Source organism: Rhipicephalus microplus, chromosome X (assembly GCF_043290135.1).
Source record: "Rhipicephalus microplus isolate Deutch F79 chromosome X, USDA_Rmic, whole genome shotgun sequence".
Classification (NCBI taxonomy): domain Eukaryota; kingdom Metazoa; phylum Arthropoda; class Arachnida; order Ixodida; family Ixodidae; genus Rhipicephalus; species Rhipicephalus microplus.
This window is the reverse complement of record NC_134710.1, coordinates 274,259,619-274,279,990: the sequence shown is the minus strand read 5'-3', so window position 1 is coordinate 274,279,990 and position 20,372 is coordinate 274,259,619. Positions and strand designations below refer to the sequence as shown.

At 51.9% G+C, this 20,372-nt stretch overlaps 1 protein-coding gene and 1 non-coding gene across 2 annotated transcripts in view; both read left to right on the top strand.

The window, feature by feature from the left end:
- The window catches only part of LOC119162205 (1,5-anhydro-D-fructose reductase-like), a 162,511-nt gene that overhangs the window by 129,851 nt on the left and 12,288 nt on the right, over window positions 1-20,372 (top strand). The gene's annotated exons all lie outside the window — the stretch shown is intronic.
- TRNAP-CGG (transfer RNA proline (anticodon CGG)) lies at window positions 12,130-12,201 on the top strand. The gene has a single exon. It is a non-coding gene; the product is annotated as a tRNA-Pro (tRNA).

The following is a 20,372-nucleotide window of genomic DNA, read 5'->3' as shown; positions in this document are numbered from 1 at the left end:
AGTACCCCGCTGCAGTCGTTGTCGCCGCTTCGGCCACGAAGACGCCGACTGCGCGAAGACATATGCCAGTGTGACTGGACCAGCGCAGGAAAGTGATGCACTGGAGCAACTCATGGACGAAGCAGACTCGGAAGAAACAGCAGGAGTTAACCCGAGCTCTGCTGTGGAAGATGGGTCGTCATGCCGTCAAGAAGAGGGCGTGTGTGAAGCACCAGGTAAACCCGACGCCGGGCTTCCATATGAAGGCGTAGGCGAAAATAGTGAAAAGGTGGATGCAAGCAGCACCGGCGACACGTGTCTTGGCTCAGCAGACGAGACCCCCTCCGAGGCTGAACCGATGACTGGGATTGAAAGCGACAGTGGCACTGTGACGGGAAAGCGTCCCCGCGACGAAGAGAAAAAAGACAAGGGCACCACTGCTGCCTCGCCGGACGAACCACCCGCCAAAACGACTCCCGCTCGGCGGCCTACCATCCGGCCACGGCCAAACATTTCGTCGGAGCGCAAGACGGCGGAAACGCCGCCTTCGCCAACTTAAGGACTGTATTGGGACAAGGCGTTCAGGAAGGAAATGCAGTTGTAAGGTAAGCACCATGCCCCTGGGTTTTTCGTAGCCTTACAATGGTGCAAATAGAAAATTCAATCCGTGTGGCCACTTTAAATGTGCGTGGCCTGGCCTCACGGAGAAAACAATGTCAACTTTATCGGCTAGTAAGTGACCTCGACCTTGACATACTGGCAGTCCAAGAGACTAAAGTCCGTGGTGACGATGAAACTGGGGACATGGTGCGGCAATTCTTGCCGGGGTATTCTGTTATAGTTAGCCATGCCATAGGGACTTCTTCCGGTTGCGTTTTGTTGGTCAGACAGAGTCTGGGTGCTAAAGTAGAAGCCTCAACGTCATGTCCGTCTGGTCGGCTCATTGTTTGTGATCTTTTGTTTTCGGGGTTGGAATGGCGCGTAATATGCTTGTACGCACCGACTGTCACTGACGAAAGACGCATATTTTTCGAACAACTAAAGCAGTATACCACATGTAATAGGCTCCTAATCATTATTGGCGATTTCAACTGCGTCCTTTCAGCCAAAGACAAAACTAGCGAACGACATTACAGGGATGCAAGTACGGCTGTCTTAAGCGATATAGTAAGAGAACATGGTTTGGAGGATGTGGCTGAATGTCTCGGTGGTGGCCGGACTATGCAGTACACCCACTTTCAGGCAGCCAGCCATGCCCGACTAGATAGGGCGTACGTGAGTGTAGAATTGGTACCGATTTGCAAGGCATACCGTGTTAACGCCGTTTCATTTAGTGACCACTGCTTGGTTAGCTTTGTAGTAGCTAGCACGAAAGAAACGAAAAGGGCTTTCGAGTGGCAACTATGGAAATTTAATTCGAATCTGCTGAGTGATGAAAAATTTATGGAGGAAGTAATGACGGAAGTTGGAAAAATGAAAGTTCGCAGTAAAAAGACGTTTAGAGAAAAATGGGAGAACTTCAAGCAGGTCGTTAAATTGAAGGCTTTGGAACGCTCGAGCGCTATAAGCAGAGAAAAAGGAGCAGAAGAAAAGCTCATGCGCAGAAACCTGGAAAAATTGCTCCTCGAAGAATGTAGATTGCCCGGCATGTTTCTTGAAGATATTCGCGCGTTGAAAAGTAAAATTGAGCGGTTCGATGTCGAAAGATACCGCGGTGCTATGGTTCGGGCAAGAGCCGAGCGACTGATAACGGCAGAAGCACCGTCAAAAAGGGCGTTGGGCTCAGAAAAGTGGCATGCGCGTCGTAATCAGATAACAGAAATTGAACACGAGGGTGAAGTCAGCGATGTCGCAGATGTTATCGAGCGTGCTTTCTTTGAGCACTTCAATGGTTTATTCGCCGCCAGCTCAGTTGATGTCGATCGTTTTAAAAAAGATTTTTTACCGCTGATGCCAAAGCTTGACAATAATGCAAAAGAATTATTGGAGGAACCCATTTCGGAAGAGGAAGTTAACAGTGCTATTGAAAGTATGCATCCCGGGAAATTGCCTGGCCCTGATGGTCTGACTTCCGCCTTTTATAAGTGTTTCAAGTTTGAAATAACACCAGTCTTAGCCGACGTTTATAATGAGGCATTCGAGCTGAAAATATTACCCCCATCCTTTTCATCATCTCACACTGTTCTTATACCAAAATCGGAAGACCCCGTTGCACTGCGCAAAGTAAATTCTTACCGCCCAATCTGCCTCACTAATAGAGATTACAAGATATTCATGAAAATCCTAGCTAAAAGGTTGCAAACAGTCATTACGGAGCTCGTGGGGCCGCATCAAACGTGCGGCATTAAAGGTCGAACTATCCTCACGAATCTACACGCAGCCCGGAGCATCCTCGAATGTTGCGACGCTATTGGTGCGTGAGTCGCAATGCTGCAAATCGACCTCGAGAAGGCTTTTGACAGGGTGCCTCATGAAATTCTGCTGTGCATCCTAGATTATGTGAATTTAGGGAAAATAATCAAAGAGGGGGTTGTCATGGCGTACCGAGACTGCTCAACGCGGCTAATCGTTAACAAGGTGGTGGGGAAGCGAATCCCAGTCAAGCGTTCGGTCCGTCAGGGTTGTCCTCTCTCACCACTATTGTTTTGTTTGTACATAGAGTCCTTTTGTTTGAGTGTCATAAAGAATGACAGTGTCCGTGGGTTTAAGCTGCACGAGGTTGAAGTCCGACTGTTGGCTTATGCGGATGATATTGCCATTTTTTGCACGGACTCTGACAGCATAGCAGATGCTGTCAAATGTGTTACTAACTTCTGTGTTGCAAGTGGCAGCGCTGTAAACTGGGGAAAATGCCTTGGCTTTTGGCACGGTGACTGGGCAGAAACCCCAGACAGTTTTGCCAGCATAAGGTTTGTTACGACACCGGTGAAATACTTGGGTGCCCCCCTCGAATGCTACAAAGACAGCGACTCGTACTGGAGGAGCCAAGTGGATAACCTGCGGGAAAGAGTGAACAAGTGGAATGGCTGGAATTGGTCTATGTTTTCTAAAGCCACAATTTGCAACATATTCTTAGTGAGTAAAATTTGGTATATCTTACAAGTCTTACATTGTTCAAGAATAAACTTCCAAAAATTTCACCGTGTGTTCGCTGTCTTTGTGTGGGAATCGTCTTGGGAAAGATCGAGTCGGACCAATTTATTTCTTCGAGTGCGAAATGGAGGACTCGGCTTGTCGCATTTGTTTTTAAGACAGGTAGTCAATCGATTTTGTTTCTTTAGAGACGTCGACAACCCATTCCTTCGCACTGTCTGTCAACTTCGCCTGGGGCAACACTTGCCTAACATGGTTGTATCAACCTGCAGCGTACCTGGTGGTGTTTATGGCTTTCTCCGCGAAGTTGTAATTTCTTGTAGGTTTCTGTCAGTGCGGTTTTCACTTGAATACTTGAGTCAAGTCCGACGAAGAAAGTTGTACAAGGACCTATGTGATGTGTTTTTACCAGTGCCTTTGTATCGGTCCCTTTACAATGTATGCTATGGCCACACTGTACTAAAGCGCGTCAAGGCGATGAAAATATCGCCAGGTGCTAAGAATTTCTTTTTTAAATTACATACCGGTACGCTGACCGTCAAAACCTGGATGGCTGCAAAGGGGTTTTACGTTCCTTGGGGCACGCATTGCATAATATGCAGAAAGGAGGAGACAATTGAGCATGTATTCATTGACTGCTGGGATGCTGTTTTTCTTTGGGACGTGCTCCAGCCCACGATCAAAAAAGATTTCCCCATTGATGCATATGGCATCTGCTATTTGCAAATACAAAGTGACGATGGTACCCCATATGATATGATAATGCTTATGGCTCTTCATAGCATTTGGAAATCCAGGATGGCAGCCATGCACTTTGATGTAGAAGCACGAGCACCCACCCAGTACTTCAAAGAGTATATAAGAAATTTTGTGGATGAACAAAAGTTGGAGGAATTCCCTCCAGAATGGTTGCCGCGCGTCGAATTACTATCGACGATAAAAACATTTTAACAGATGCGTGGCCACATCGTTTGAGCCACGGTTTTTACAATGTTTTGGATTGTGTTGTGTATCAGTTAATATGTGTATTGTTTACGTGAGCCGAAAACAGGCAATAAAGAAAAAAAAAGGCTCGTTGGTCTCGGGGTATGATTCTCGCTTCGGGTGCGAGTGGTCCCGGGTTCAAATCCGGGACGCGCCCTCTTTTTCTTAGGTGGAAGACCAACTCCGACCGTTAACGCTAATACGTGCTATTTGTTACATTTTACGCCCTTATGTGCCACATATATACACCTAATTGTATTTGGCACGTTAAACCCACGTATATTATATATTACACTCTAAGGCAAAAGGGTGTTAAAAGGGTGTGTAGTTCGGCCTTTTGGGAACTAATTGGGCTGCCACAACCATTGATACTTGTGAGGACGAACGGCACCGGGTCTAACAGTTAGTCCTCACAGATGAGCTCAAGGGACTAACATTTAGACGTCACATTTACACCTTAGTGATTAACCGTTAGTCCCACAATTCTCCTTAAAGGGCTAACATTTAGTGCTCACATTTGCACCCTATCGAGCGACTGTTAATCCTCACATTTACACCTTACTTGGCAACCGTTAGTCCTCACAGTTGCACCTTTCCGGAAGAACCGTTGATCCACTCAAATACTCCAATCAGATGAACATTTTGTCCCCAGTTCAAACATTGTTTTTTTTTTATTTTCGCCAGGCCTAATACTTTTTTCGCCTGTTTTTCTGTGCAGTGAGCAACAAAATGCGCAGAAAAAAACACGCAAAAAAGTAGTTAGCCACCTATGTGTAACTGCTTTCGCAGTCACGGCAACAACGAACGACAAAAGTGAGACATCGAAATCTTTTATTTTTCTACATTGACAAGAAGTTTCTCCATTCTTTTAAGTCAATTCATGGTGTAGTGTACGAGTCCAGTCTCGTTGTCACATCGTGTTCACTCCTTGGGGAGCTCCTCCGATGGAAGCGATAGATGACAGGCATTGCAGACGCCAGTGCACGCAGCCGTCTGTCTGTTGTGTTCCCACGGCTGCGCGTACAATAATATAGTAAATATAGTTAGACACACGTGACAGAAGATGAAAGTGCACGCGTATGACGAGTACGTTCACGTTAATGTAAAAACAAGCGTTAAAATATGACACATAATTAACTTTACCTTCACATCTTGCACAGTCCTTCCGAAGCTGCTCTGACGAAAGAGATTGATGACAGGCATCGCAGACGCCAGCGCACGCAGTCTTCAGCACGGTGTGTGCCCACGGCTGCACAATAAGTATTTAAAAGAGTGAGTCACACGTGACAGAAGATGAATCCAAATGCATATGAGAAATACGTGCAAGGTGAAATGAAAACATACGTGAGATATGACATGCTGATAATTTCACCGTGATGTCACGCATCGTCAAAGACTCATTTCGATCCGCGTAGCGCTACAGCCTAGCAGTGGCGGCCGCAGCCTAAACTCCGCGAACCACCGTGCCGCTAACAAGTTGGCGAGTCCTAAGCGAGCGAGGTCGTTTAGCTCGAGCAAGCGAACGCGAGACCAAACACGGCGCTGCACGCGGAGTGTCTGCCGCCAGCGAACTTTGAACAGGAGAGTGTGATATTGCCGCATGAATTCGCGTGGTTTTCGTGTGGAAGAGGACGAAGAGGTTGGGTTGGAGCAGTTTTTCTTTTTGTCCTAGCTTGACGAGCAGTTCTGCGGAAGGTTTCCTTGAGTGAGACAAGATTGGTGACAAGATTGGTGGAGCTGCTGGGTACGACAACTGACGACGCACCCCATGCACAAGAGCCCATCCAGGAGCCGGAACACAAGCCCTGTGCCCGTGGACACGCCAGTTCACAGAACAAGCCGCCGCCAACGAGGCCTACCACCAGAGACACCGGCACAGCTTATCCATAGAGCGACTATGACTTCGCCTCAAGGCGTCATGGAAACTCCTACGTCGTCGGCACCAATTTATTGCACTGTCCAGAACCCGCTGATGCCTAGTCCCTTTCACGGAGAGCTGTTTGAGGATGTGGACGACTGGCTGAGCGAGTTCGAACACGTCGCAGCGATCAACTACTGGGACGAAGCCGCCAAACTCCGCAACGTCTACGCGTGTTTGAAAGACGGCGCCCGAACGTGGTTCATGAACAGAAGTGATGTCTTGACATCCTGGCGCGAGTTCCAGCATCGCCTCTTGGAGACCTACCGGAGCCCCGACCGCCGCGATCGTGCTGAACGTGCATTGCATTCACGCATCCAGATGCCTAATGAGACCGTCACCATGTACGTGGAGGACATGACGCAGCTTTTCAGGCGAGCGGATCCGGCAATGCCAGAAGAAAAAAAGCTACGCTATCTGATGCGAGGCGTGAAGGAGCAGCTTTTTGCTGGTCTAGTGCGGAGTCCTCCGAAGAGTGTAGCAGAATTCCTGACCGAAGCCACTACGATGGAGAGGGTACTTCATCAGCGGTCAGCCCTACTCAACCGGCAAGTGAATTCTGCATCACCTACTGAATTTTCCGCCAGCTTCGGGAGCAACAGCATTGAGTGGATTCGCGAAATCGTCCGCTCCGTCGTCCGCGAGGAAATCGCGAAACTACACGGGGCGAGACAGCCGGAGGTAAGCAGCATCACCAATATTATTCGGGACGAGGTCCAGCAGGTGCTTCACAGCCGTCGCCCTCAACCAACGGTTACAAATCTAGAACCACCTCCTGCGTCCACTGATGTTGGGAACCGCACATATGCCGAAGCTCTGCGCACTTCCATGCCGGTCTCAAGCCCTGCAGTCCCAATCCAGACGATGCCGCCAGTTTCAATTCAATCTGCGCATGCTGGTTTGGACATCGACGGTCGCCGTGCCCCTCCGCGGAAGTCCGATATTTGGCGTACGTCGGATAGAAGACCCCTCTGCTTCCATTGCGGTGAAGCCGGTCACATCTACCGGGAATGTCCATACCGACAACTTGGACTGCGCGGTTTCTCTATTCATTCGCCTCGTCCCCTAGTTGGTCAGAGGCCAAGAGAAATTGAGGACTACCTCGCGCAGCAACGTCTGCCTTTCCCACGGCGTCAATCGCGGTCTCCATCTCCACGACGACCCGCAGCTATTGGACCACGTCTCAGTACGATGGCACGGGGACGTTCCCCAAGCCCTCGTCGGGAAAACTGAAGGCAGCGACCTTCGGGGGCGAGGTCGCTGGGACTAAAAGTGCGGAAGACCTCCTATCGACGCTTCCACAAAACGCTGCAGACATTGAATTGACGTCTGAGTGCAGTGCGAGAGAAATGCCGGATTGTGCGTCTGAACCCAGTGGCCGAGTCTCACTCGACATTCCCGTGCTGATAGACGGTCTTCAGGTCAGCGCATTGGTGGACACAGGTGCAGATTATTCTATTATGAGCGGAAAATTGGCAACCAGTCTTAAGAAAGTGATGACACCTTGGAATGGGACGCGTATTCGCACTGCTGGAGGCCACGTTATTACTCCATTGGGTCGCTGTACCGCAAGAGTGGAAATACGCGAGTCAACGTTTGTGGTAACCTGCCTCGTACTACGCGACTGTTCTCGTCAGCTCATCCTTGGAATGGACTTCCTTCGAGAGAATGGCGCGATCATAAATCTCCGCGAGCGAATGGTGACTTTCTCGACGCAACTTGCAACCGATCGAGGCGCTGATAGCTGTCGTAGACCTGCGCTGCGTGTTGCCGACGAAAGCGTGACGTTGCCTCCCCGAGCGACTGCTTTCGTAGAAGTCACCTGTGAAGACCTCCAAGACGGTGACGTGGTCGCCGAGAGCAACGTATCCCTTTTACTGCTTCAAGGTGTGTGTGCAGTGCGAAGCATTCTGCGTGTGCGTGACGGACGGTCGCAGATACTCGTCACAAATTTTAACTTCGAGCACCGACATCTTTTCCGCGGCACCACCGTGGCCTTCGGAGACCGTGTAGCGGATGTCACCGAGTGCTTCGCATCCGAGGAAATGGTTGATGGAGATAAGTTTCTGGACCACATCGACGTCAGTTCGAAGCTTTCGGACGAGAAGAAGGCCGCACTGCATACCCTGCTGAAGGAATTTAAATCTTGCTTCGCCTCTTCATCTAGAGTCGGTCAAACACCCCTCATAAAGCACCGAATTATTACCGACGATGATGTTCGCCCAATCCGCCAGCAACCTTACCGTGTTTCGGCTAAAGAACGCGAGACTATACAGACGCAGGTAAAGGAGATGCTTGACGACGGGGTGATACAACCGTCGAGCAGCCCGTGGTCCTCGCCAGTCGTTCTAGTAAAGAAGAAAGACGGAACGCTGCGATTCTGTGTTGACTACAGGAAACTCAATAGCGTCACCAAAAAAGACGTCTACCCGCTTCCACGGGTTGATGATTCTCTCGACAGGCTACGACACGCGAAGTATTTTTCATCGATAGATTTGAAGAGCGGCTATTGGCAGATAGAGGTCGATGAGCGAGACAGAGAGAAGACAGCGTTTGTAACTCCCGATGGGCTTTATGAATTCAGAGTTCTTCCTTTCGGCCTCTGTTCGGCTCCCGCAACATTCCAGCGAATGATGGATACCGTCCTCGCTGGCTTGAAGTGGCAAAGCTGCCTTGTATACCTTGATGATGTGGTCATCTTTGCCGAGAGTTTCGAAGAACATCTGAAGCGTCTAAGAATGGTTCTGGAAGCTATTCGTTCGGCCGAACTCACGCTAAAACCCCAGAAGTGCCATTTCGGCTACGATGAGCTGAAATTTCTGGGACATGTTGTGAGTGCGGATGGAGTGCGGCCTGACCCAGAAAAAACTGCAGCAGTCGCCACCTTTCCTGTGCCGTCAGACAAAAAAGCGGTACGGCGTTTTCTCGGCTTGTGTGCTTATTATCGCCGATTCATTACCAACTTCTCGACGATAGCCGAACCGCTCACGCGACTCACCCGAGATGATGTACCGTTTGCCTGGACTACAGAGCAAGAAGCAGCTTTCACAGAGTTACGGCAGCGAATGCAAGAGGCACCTGTTCTTGCGCATTTTGATGAGGACGCTGATACCGAAGTTCACACGGATGCAAGCAACGTCGGACTTGGCGCTGTCCTTGTACAACGGCACAACGGCGTAGAACATGTCATAGCTTACGCCAGTCGTACTCTCTCTCGAGCCGAGGCCAACTACTCCACTTCAGAGAAGGAATGCCTCGCAGTCGTGTGGGCAACGGCAAAGTTTCGACCTTACCTCTACGGCCGTCCCTTCAAGGTGGTGACCGATCACCATTCGCTGTGTTGGCTGGCCAATCTCCGTGACCCGTCTGGTCGTCTCGCTCGGTGGAGTTTGCGCTTGCAAGAGTTTGACATCATGATTGTGTATAGGTCTGGGCGCAAGCACGAAGATGCCGACGCACTTTCTCGAGCACCCGTGGGACATCCTGATATGGACTCGGAATATGCTGATGGTTTTCTCGGAGCCCTCAGTGATTCTGACTTTATGTCTAGACAGAGAGCCGATCAGGAATTGCGCCCTATTATTGATTCCTTAGAAGGCCGAAATTCTCACACTCCTCGGCGCATCGCTCGCGAATTGTCATCCTTTTGTCTAAGGAGGGGCATTCTTTACAAGAAAAATGCTCGAGGTAGCAACAAAGCCTTCCTCCTCGTTGTACCAGCCGACATGCGGGATGACATCCTCCTCGCGTGCCATGACGAGCCCACGTCGGGACACTTGGGCTACTCGCGGACTCTCGCCAGAGTGCGCCAGCAGTACTATTGGCCACGACTTTCGACCAGTGTACACCGCTACGTGCAAGGCTGCCGCGAGTGCCAGCGTCGCAAGACGCCACCCGTGAAACCTGCGGGCCTTCTCCACCCTATTACACCACCACGGACACCTTTCGACCTCGTGGGAATGGACCTTCTAGGACCCTTCCCTTTGTCGGCCACTGGTAACAAATGGATTATAGTGGCAACCGATTACTTGACCCGGTATGCTGAGACAAAGGCATTACCCCGCGGCACGGCGTCTGAAGTGGCGAAGTTCTTCGTGCAGCACATCGTCCTCCGGCACGGCGCGCCGTCATGTGTGATTACGGATAGAGGAACATCATTTACGGCACAAATGCTAGAGGACATTTTCAGACTGAGCTGCACGAGTCACCGAAAAACAACGGCTTACCACCCACAAAGTAATGGACTGACGGAAAGGCTCAACAAGACCATAGCGGACATGCTGTCAATGTACGTGGACGTGCAGCACAAAACCTGGGACGATATCCTCCCATACGTCACGTTCGCATACAATACGGCAATGCAGGAAACAACCCGATTTTCACCTTTCCACCTTGTTTATGGACGCAACGTACAAACGATGCTTGACGCTATGCTGCCGTACGATAATAGCGATGCTCTTTCTCCAGAAGCCGAGCAATACACGCAGTACGCCGAAGAGGCTCGTCAACTGGCTCGCGTGAACATCGGTCACCAACAAGACGCAGATGCACGACGTTACAACCTTCGCCGTCGAAACGTCGCATACCACCCGGGTGAACGAGTGTGGGTGTGGACTCCTGTCCGACGACCAGGCTTGTCTGAAAAGCTTCTGAGCCGTTATTTCGGACCATACAAGGTTATCCGACGTGTGAGTGACCTTACATACGAAGTACTTCCGGACGGCACAGTGTCGTCACGTCGACAACATCGGCCCGAAACTGTGCATGTCGTACGACTCAAGCCGTACTACACACAATAGTCTCTGTGCTTGCGAGTTACTTCGCAAACGTGACAGTGATCTCATGTGGTGTTTTTTTTTTTCTTGACTCTTCCACTGGTGCTGTTGTGTTCGCGCATGGTCCAAGTGCTTGTGCGCCCTCTTTGTTTTCCCTGGCACTCACTTTGTCATTCTCTGCGTCAACGCGTGTTCTAATTATGGGTTTTTTTTTCTTCTTCTTTTTATTTAGAAGCATCGAGTCGATGCTTTTTAAAAGGGGGGACTAATGCCGCATGAATTCGCGTGGTTTTCGTGTGGAAGAGGACGAAGAGGTTGGGATTGAGCCGCTTTTTAATGCCGCATGAATTCGCGTGGTTTTCGTGTGGAAGAGGACGAAGAGGTTGGGTTGGAGCAGTTTTTCTTTTTGTCCTAGCTTGACGAGCAGTTCTGCGGAAGGTTTCCTTGAGTGAGACAAGATTGGTGACAATATACAATACGACTGAGCCCGTTGCCGGCAAGTGCGATCCGTATCGCACACGCGACGAGTATAATAAAGAATTATAACTTACTTGCCTTAGAATCCAGCGCTCTTTTCTGCCCCGAGTCGGACTGAAGTATATATCCAATAGGCCTGTTGCCTTCTCGGCCGTCATATTGACCTTCCCAACTGTTGCTGTCGTGTGTTAATCGTGACTATCTTGAAGCCGGAGATATACAGCGTGGCGTGGTGACGTATCGAGGCTTGCTCCAGACTTCATGGGTGCAGCAAAACGCAAAAGCAGCAGCCCATGCTCATCCAAGCGTACACACAAGCACCACGTCGTCTTAGATCATCGAATCCTGGCGGCCGCGGACGAGCACTCCGAGCGCGACGCAGCGCGAACCGTCGCCGGCAAAATACAGGCAAAGACTGAGCCAGCGGAGGAGGAGAAGTACATGTGTTCTGCAGAGAAGGAGGCGTAGTCATCTTGCAGAGGTTTTCGCGCGGCACGCTTCCTTCTGTGGTTGCTCCTCAACGGTCTATCCGTTCATCGCGCGCGCCTATTGGGCTCCCTTACTCTTTTTCGGGTAATTTTACCTTAGAGTGTAGCAGCCAGTCAACATATCACGAAAGCGTGACAGACCATTGACGGAGTGTCATCGGTGCGTTGGTCTAGGGGTATGAATTTCGCTTCGGGTGCGAGAGGTCCCGGGTTCCAATCCCGGACGAGCCCTTTTTTTTTTCAGAGGAAATACCAGCTATGACCATTAGCGCTAATACGTACTATTTGTTACATTTTTGCCTTTATGTGCCACATATATACGCCTAATTGTACTTGGCACGTAAAACCTAGGCATATTATTAGCAGCCAGTCAACATATTACGAAAGCGTGACAGAACAACGACGGAGTGTCATCGGCTCGTTGGTCTAGGGGTATGATTCTCGCTTCGGGTGCGAGAGGTCCTGGGTTCAAATCCCAGACGAGCCCTCTTTTTCTTAGGTTGAAGACAACCTATGCCCATTAGGGCTAATACGTACTATTTGTTACATTTTTGCCCTTATGTGCAACATATATACACCCAATTGTATTTGGCACGTAAAACCCACGTATAATATATATTAGCAGCCAGTCGACATATTACGAAAGACTTACAGAACAACGACGCAGTGTCATGGGCCCGTTGGTCTCATTCTTCTTCTGGCAGCGCAAGCGGACGTTCGCGGAATCAGGAGCTCCGACGGAGCGGCGATAGCGGCCCGAACCGGTCGTGGAAACAGGATTGGTGATAAGGACTACGAGATCATTCTGCCAACTTTGCCAACTGGCCGTGTTGTACTTAACACGTTGTTTTTGCACGGTGGTGTGCGTGAACGTCCCTACAGAGTCGAGGACTTCCGGGACGCCCTCGCAACAGTTGGTTTGCTCCCCGAAGTTGTCGCGTTGGGGGCATACCAAATCAACCACGTGTGGGCTGTGACTCTGAACACCGGCGAAGCGGCGGAAAAAATTTGCCGCCCTGAAGGAATTGACAGTGAAAGGCCGTCGATGTATCATTTTGGACCCTGATGACCAGAAGGTGAAGCTTCGCCTACATTAAATGCTGTATGGCGTCCAAGATGACATTCGGACGGCTTTCGCTGCGTTCGGGAACGTCATCGAAGTGACGCGTGAACGTTGGCGTTGTAGACAAGCCTCCGAACACTGAAATGGGTTGAAATCTCAAGTGCTTTCTAGTGGGTCTACCCAAAAAGGACGCCGCTCGCGCTGAGAGCCCGTGCTTGGCCGTTACTTTCGCCATTGTGTATGCTCGCTGTGTGCCGGCTAATAAACGCCATAGCAAATTAGCGGAGAGTGCTACGATCCCCTTCGATGCCCTTGGAACTAAGATCACGTACCCTGCAATCTACCATGTCCCACGACGACTCTCAGCAAACGCCTCCTCCCATGCAATCCCCTTGTCCCGGTGTCCCCAGGATCCGCGATCCACCCCTCTTCACGGGCGCCGATGGCACTGACGTGGAGGACTGGCTCGCCATTTACGAGCGCGGAAGCGTCCCCAACAAATGGGACGAAGACGGCAAGTTGACAAACTTGGTGTTCCACCTTGCGGGTGTTGAAAGTTTGCGATACAACAACCACACTTCCGATTTCGCAACCTGGTCCGATTTCAAGACTGCTATCACCAACGTTTTTGGCCGCCCTGCCGTTCGTAAGCTGCAAGCCGAGCAGCGCTTACGCGAACGTGCTCAACAGGCCGGTGAATCATTCACCAGTTATATTGAAGATGTCCTGGACTTGTGCAAGAAATCCAACGACAGCATGTCCGAATCAGACAAGATCCGGAACGTCATGAAGGGCATTGACGAGGATGCCTTCAAGATGCTGCTTGCCAAAAACACAGGCACAGTGGCTGAGGTCATCACGCTGTGCCAGAGCTACGAGAAGCTACGCCGGCTGCTTTCGATGACCCATCACTCCACACTACGAGATGCAGGGCTTGCTGGCTTGGAGAAGAGATGTGATCAGGTGGCGCTGCTGGCAGACCTCAAGTCCTGCATACGTGAGGAAATCGCGCGCCAGTTCTTTCTCCTTCCCTTTGCCCACCCACCGGCTGTTCAACAATCGGAAAGTACCATTCTTTCGCCCATCCGCCGAGCGATTGAGCAAGAAATAGCGAAGGTCATGCCTGCGTACCACCCACAACAACGTCCGGCCCCTGCGCCCCCAAGTTACGCCCAAGTGGTCACCAGGCCGCCTCCAGTCATTCAAGCGCCTGCACCACTGACTTACGCCGAAGCTACCGCACGACCTCCGTTCTTTGCAGCGGGTATGCCGGCTGCGTATGTTGGCGCAACCCTTCAGCCTCATTTTCAGCCCACCATGCAGCCTTTCCAGCCACCATTCCAGGAGAGACCCACCCCGGCGAACCGATGGCGCACACCCAACAACCGGCCCATCTGCTTTGCTTGCGGTTACGCCTGTCAAGTAGGCCGTTATTGCTCTCGAGTACAGCCGGCTCCCATTTCTTCACCTGTTGCTGGCCAGCTTAGCCGTCCGTATAACGATGAACTGCCGTCTATGCCACTGTCATCTCGCCCCGGTCCGTCTCCTCGAAGGTCGCCGTCTCCACGACGTCAGTCCTTCTCCCCCATGCGGCCAAGTTCGACTTTTCAGGAGGGGGAAACTAGTCGCAGTCCCAGAGGCAAGGACTGCGACGCTATCGCATTTAGAAAGCGCTCAGAGCCGCCCTTCTAATGTCATACGTGCTTGTGAACGGTGTTCATGCATCTGCTCTTATTGACACTGGAGCTGCCGTATCAGTTATGAACAAAAACATTTGCTGCTGGATTCGAAAAGTGACGACGCAAATTTCTGGGTTGTCCCTTCGTACCGCTAGTTCACATCGTATTCATCCTACAGCAGGGTGCACAGCTCGCGTTGTCGTCCAGGACGTTCTGTACGATGTCCAATTCATCATCATTTTTGCATGCTCTCATGACGTCATCCTGGGATGGGATTTTCTCTCCCACAACGACGCCATCATTCATTGTGCCGCCGCCGAAATTGAACTCTCATCCTTCTCGCATTTGACGCCAGAAGACAGTCCCTCGACACTGAGCAAGATTCTCGTCAAAGACGATACCATAGTGCCTCCAAGCTCGACGATGGGTGTATCGGTCTACTGCACCGGTCTCTCCGACACAATTGCACTCGTTTCGCCATCCGACCGTGCTTCCGGAAGGAAAGGGCTGCTAGTATCTTTTGCGACCATGCAAATCACTCAGGGCAACGCCGCTAGTTTTGTGACCAACCCATCCCCGTACACTGTTACCTTGGTTCGAGGGAAATTTCTCGGCAGAGTGGACCCAGTCGACGAGGCACAAGTCCTGGATGTACCCGAAGACTCGCGTTGTCCCGATTGGCGCACCATCAGAGCTGTTTCCACTTATAATCCGTCATCTCCTGATGTATTTGGCCCCTACATTGATGACAACCTTACGTCAGTACAGCGTTCCCAGCTTCTGGACCTGTTGCAAGAATGCCATTCTTCTTTCGATGTCGGGCGAAGTTCTCTCGGTCGCGCGTCCACTGTTGCGCATAGTATCGACACTGGTGCCCATCCACCATTACGGAAACATCCATACCGCGTGTCGCCTGCTGAACGCCGGGAAATTAACGAGCAGGTGGACGATATGCTCCGACGTGACGTCATTCGGCCCTCGGACAGTCCATGGGTGTCTCCTCTTGTTCTTGTTGCAAAGAAAGATGGTTCTATGCGGTTCTGTGTGGACTACAGACGGCTCGATAAGATCACTCGCAAGGATGTCTACCCACTGCCGCGCATCAATGACGCAATTGACAGCCTTCACGGAGCCCAATTTTTTTCTTCTCTCGATCTGCGCTCGGGGTACTGGCAAGTACCCATGGTTGATGACGCTTGACCGAAGACTGCCTTCATCACGGCATCACGAATTCAACGTCATGCCTGCCCCACCACGGTGGTCTAGTGGCTAAGGTACTCGGCTGCTGACCCGCAGGTCGCGGGTTCGAATCCCAGCTGCGGCGGCTGCATTTCCGATGGAGGCGGAATTGTTGTAGGCCCGTGTGCTCAGATTTGGGTGCACGTTAAAGAACCTCAGGTGGTCGATATTTCCGGAGCCCTCGACTACGGCGTCTCGCATAATCATATGGTGGTTTTGGGACGTTAAACCCCACATATCAATCAATTATCAACATCATGCCGTTTGGTCTGTGTAATGCACCAGCGACCTTTGAGCTCATGATGGACACCGTTCAGCATAACTTGAAATGGCACACGTGCTTGTGTTACCTCGATGACGTTGTTGTCTTCGCTCCAGATTTCTCCACGCATCTCCAACGTCTGAAAGATGTTTTCTCACGTGTGAGCAATTCCGGCTTGTAACTAAATCTGAAGAAGTGCCGCTTTGCAGCACGCCAACTCGCCATCCCAGGGTACGTCGCGTCCAAAAATAGCATTCTTCCTGACCCAGCTAAGCTTGGCGCCATGGCCGAATTCCCTAAGCCTGCGTTCGTCAAAGAACTGCGTAGTTTCGTAGGCCTGTGCTCATACTTCCGACGCTTCATACGAAACTTTGCCACGATCATATCACCGCTGACGAAGCTCCTTGGAAGTAACGGGCCCCACAATTCGTAGTCGTCCGAGTGCGACGACGCGTTCGCGAAGCTCTTCCATTTGTTGACGTCTCTTCCAATTCTACACCACTACGACCCTACGGCCCCAACGGAGGTGCACACGGACGCCAGCGGTGTAGGCCTCGGCGCTGTCCTGGCGCAGCGCAAGCCCGGATTCCTTGAATATGTCGTGGCATATGCAAGCCGTATACGCTCACGAGAGCCGAGACAAATTACACCGTCACGGAAAAAGAGTGCCTGGCGATCGTCTGGGCCCTTACAATGTTTCGACCTTATGTGTTCTGTCGCCCATTTGATGTTTGTCACCGACCATAATGCACTATGCTGGCTGTCATCATTGAAGGATCCCTCAGGCCGTCTCATCCGTTGGGCTCTTCACTTACAAGACTACGACATCCGCGTGCTCTACCGCAACGGACGCCAGCATGCTGACGCCGACGCCCTCTCGCGCTCCCCTTCGCCTGAAGCTGACGTGCTCTGCTCAGTATCCTCGGTTGCTGTTTCTGCCATTGATGTTGAAATCATCGCTACCGAATGGCGAAATGATAATTGGATCGCCCCACTGATCGACTTGCTCTCTGATCCGTCCACAACGCCACCCTTGCGTGCCTTGCGTCGTCGAGCTCACCATTTCATCATTCGTGACGGCCTCCTACGCCGACGCAATTACGACGCCGATGGCCGGCAGTGGTTACTCGTGATACCCCGCAGTCCGCGCTCGGAGATACTTGAATCCTTCCATTCTGATCCGCAATGCGCGCACTCTGGGGTATTCAAATCCTACCATCGCATTCGACAGCGCTACTTCTGGCGCGGGATGTACCGCTACGTGCAGCAGTTCATTCGCTCCTGCCTCGCTTGCCAACGCCGCAAACCGTCAGCACACATGTCACCAGCCGGTCTGCAACCGTTACCTTTCCCTGACCGTCCGTTTGGGCGCATAGGTATCGATTTGTATGGACCACTCCCTCTGACGTCTGCTGGAAACCGGTGGGCCATCGCCGCCGTAGATCATTTAACGCGATACGCTGAAACCGCCGCTCTCCCTGCGGCTACTGCGCGTGATGTTGCGTCCTTCCTAATGCATCGATTCTTACTTCGCCACGGTCCACCCCAGGAGCTTCTCAGCGATCGAGGCCGTGTCTTCTTGTCAGAAGTCGTCGACACCATTCTCACTGAGTGCCATTCGGTCCACCGCAAAACTGCTGCTTACCACCCGCAGACGAATGGTCTCACCGAACGCTTTAACCGCACCCTCGGCGACATACTTTCGATGTACCTCGCCGCCAACCACGCGACTTGGGATACTATACTGCCCTTCGTCACCTACGCCTACAACACCGCCCCTCAGAGCACGACCGATTTTTCACCTTTCTTCTTGCTGTACGGAAGGCACCCGTCACACACCATCGACCCGATACTCCAGTACACGCCGGATCCATCTGAGTGTACACCTATTTCCGAGACAGCCGGGCTTGCTGAAGAGTTTCGAGAGCTTGCCAAGACTTTTACGACGCATGAGCAAGAGCGGCAGAAGAGTATACGTGATGGCTCCGCCACTTCTGAGCCCACGTTCCATCCTGGTTCCCTTGTATGACTCTCAATCCCGACCTGTGTAGCTGGCCTTTCTTCCAAACTACTCCCGAAATATGAAGGTCCCTACCGTGTGATCGAGCACACATCTCCAGTCAAATATCTTATCGAACCAATTGAACAATCTTCGGACAAGCGCCGTCGCGGGCGCGACATAGTCAACGTGGAGCGCCTGAAGGCTTACTATGACCCGCTCATTGTGACTAGCTGTTTCGCTAGGCGGCTCCCTCTTCGACCCCGGGGTAATTGTAGAGAAGCCTCCGTACACTGAAATGGGTTGAACTCTCAAGTGCTTTCTAGTGGGTCTACCCAATAAGGACGCCGCTCGCGCTGAGAGCTCGTGCTTGGCCGTTACTGTCGCCATTGTGTATGCTCGCAGTGTGCCGGCTAATAAACGCTATAACAGCTGTTCAAGGCATGCGGGAAAAGGGCTCCACAATGAGGACCGCGCTGTTGAAGTTAAAGCCAGGAGTCAAGGTGGACGACCTGCCCCACCAGGTTCGAGTCACTGGTGAGCTGGGCCTCGTAGTGATGTCTGGGCAGGCGATGCAATGCCTCGGCTGCCAGGGCATCGGACACGTGCGACGAGACTGCAAGGTACCGCGGTGTTTCAAGTGCCGGTGGTATGGACACGTCGACGCAGACTGCGTCCATACGTACGCGTCGGTGACCTGACTGCCAAAGAGTGAAGAACATTAAGAGTTTATGGACGTCGCCGAGGGGAGGCCGCGAGGTGATCGGACGAAGTATGCAAGCAGACGGCGACACCAGATACGGCTGTGCAATGTGGTGGTGACGCCATGAAAAAGGATGGTCCGGCGAGCCTTCAACCTTTAGATGACTTGTCGCCATCAACGGGTCATGAGCTAGCTCTGGAAGACCTATATGTAATGGCGTCAGATGGCGACGCCGGCAAAGGTGTCGTTTCATCACCTCGGCATTTAGCTGACGAGTTGGCCGCGAAAGCCTAAGTGACGGCGGGAGCTACAGGGAACCGACCGGCACCTAATGTCAGCGACCTTAAGAGCGCCCCAGAGTCACAGTTGGAAAAGGGCGGCGTACACCCACCTACGACGGCCACCGTGGCGTCGAAACGCCCGCACGCCCAGACCATGAATGACGGAAGCCAAGTAACGACGACCGGAGTCGACGAACTTCCAGCAAAGACGCCGCAAGGGTGGCGGCCGTCACTCTGACCACGTCCCAACGTTTCAGCCGACAAGTGCAGCGGCAACGTTGAGCCGGACGGGCAAGTCGCAGCAATAGCGCCGGATGGCAACGCCGGCGATGTTGTCGTCTAGCCACGGGCTACACGCGGCAGATGAGCACGACGCTGCTGGTCACTTTTTCTTGCGTTAAAATGGCGCCTGTTTTTCCGCTAAAAGTCGCTACTATCAACGTTAGGGGTCTGGCGACGAAAAGGAAGCAAACCCAGCTTTATAGACTTGTAACGGAGCGAGATATAAGCGTCCTAGCAGTGCAGGAGACAAAAGTCAACGGTGATGAAGAGACCGGCAGCATGGTGCGACTTTTCGCGTCGAGGTTTTTCGTAGTTGTCAGTCATGCCGTCGGCACATCGGCTGGCTGTATACTTTTTGTACAGAAGCTACCGGGGCTTCAAGTTAACGCCCATTTGTCCTGTGCAGCCGGCCGCGGTGCTATGCTCGACTTCTCTCTAAATAACACTGTGTGGCGTATCATGTGCGTGTACGCGCTTTTACGCCTGGGAGTCCTCGCCGAAAGTCAATGCCTCTGCAAAGGCAATCTGTGTCAAGGCCAGCGTTCGAGCCCGCCTGACGCTATCAACTCAACGACGTCATCAAGTGGCGGCGCCGGTCTCTCTCACGCAACGCACAGCGAGCTCCCTCAGCCCACCAGCCCGATGAAGCAATCGGCGCCTTCCAGTCTGGCGAGTCTTACGCAATGTGTGGCATCATCCCTCCTCCTTGGGTGCAAACACGCGCAGCGACGGGTCCGCCTTGGAGGGTTCTGACGTCAGGCCAGTGGCGCTTCTGGTCGGACGTTGGTGACGCAAAAGATCCACCTGCTACTTATAAAAAAAGCCAAGCGGCGCGTCGCCAGCATTTGACCTAAACGTCAGAGAGAAGCCAACGTATGTGTGCGAGAGAAGGCAGCTCAGCTCTTCGAGTCCCTAAGCTGTTGGCCCAAGTGCCGAATTAGTAACGCCTCTATTTCTATGCTGTACATAAACCTTGCCTTTACTCACCGTCGTCTCGACCTGCCCTGCCGTGGTGGTCTAGTGGCTAAGGTACTCGGCTGCTGACCCGCAGGTCGCGGGTTCGAATCCCGGCTGCGGCGGCTGCGTTTCCGATGGAGGCGGAAATGTTGTAGGCCCGTGTGCTCAGATTTGGGTGCACGTCAAAAAACCC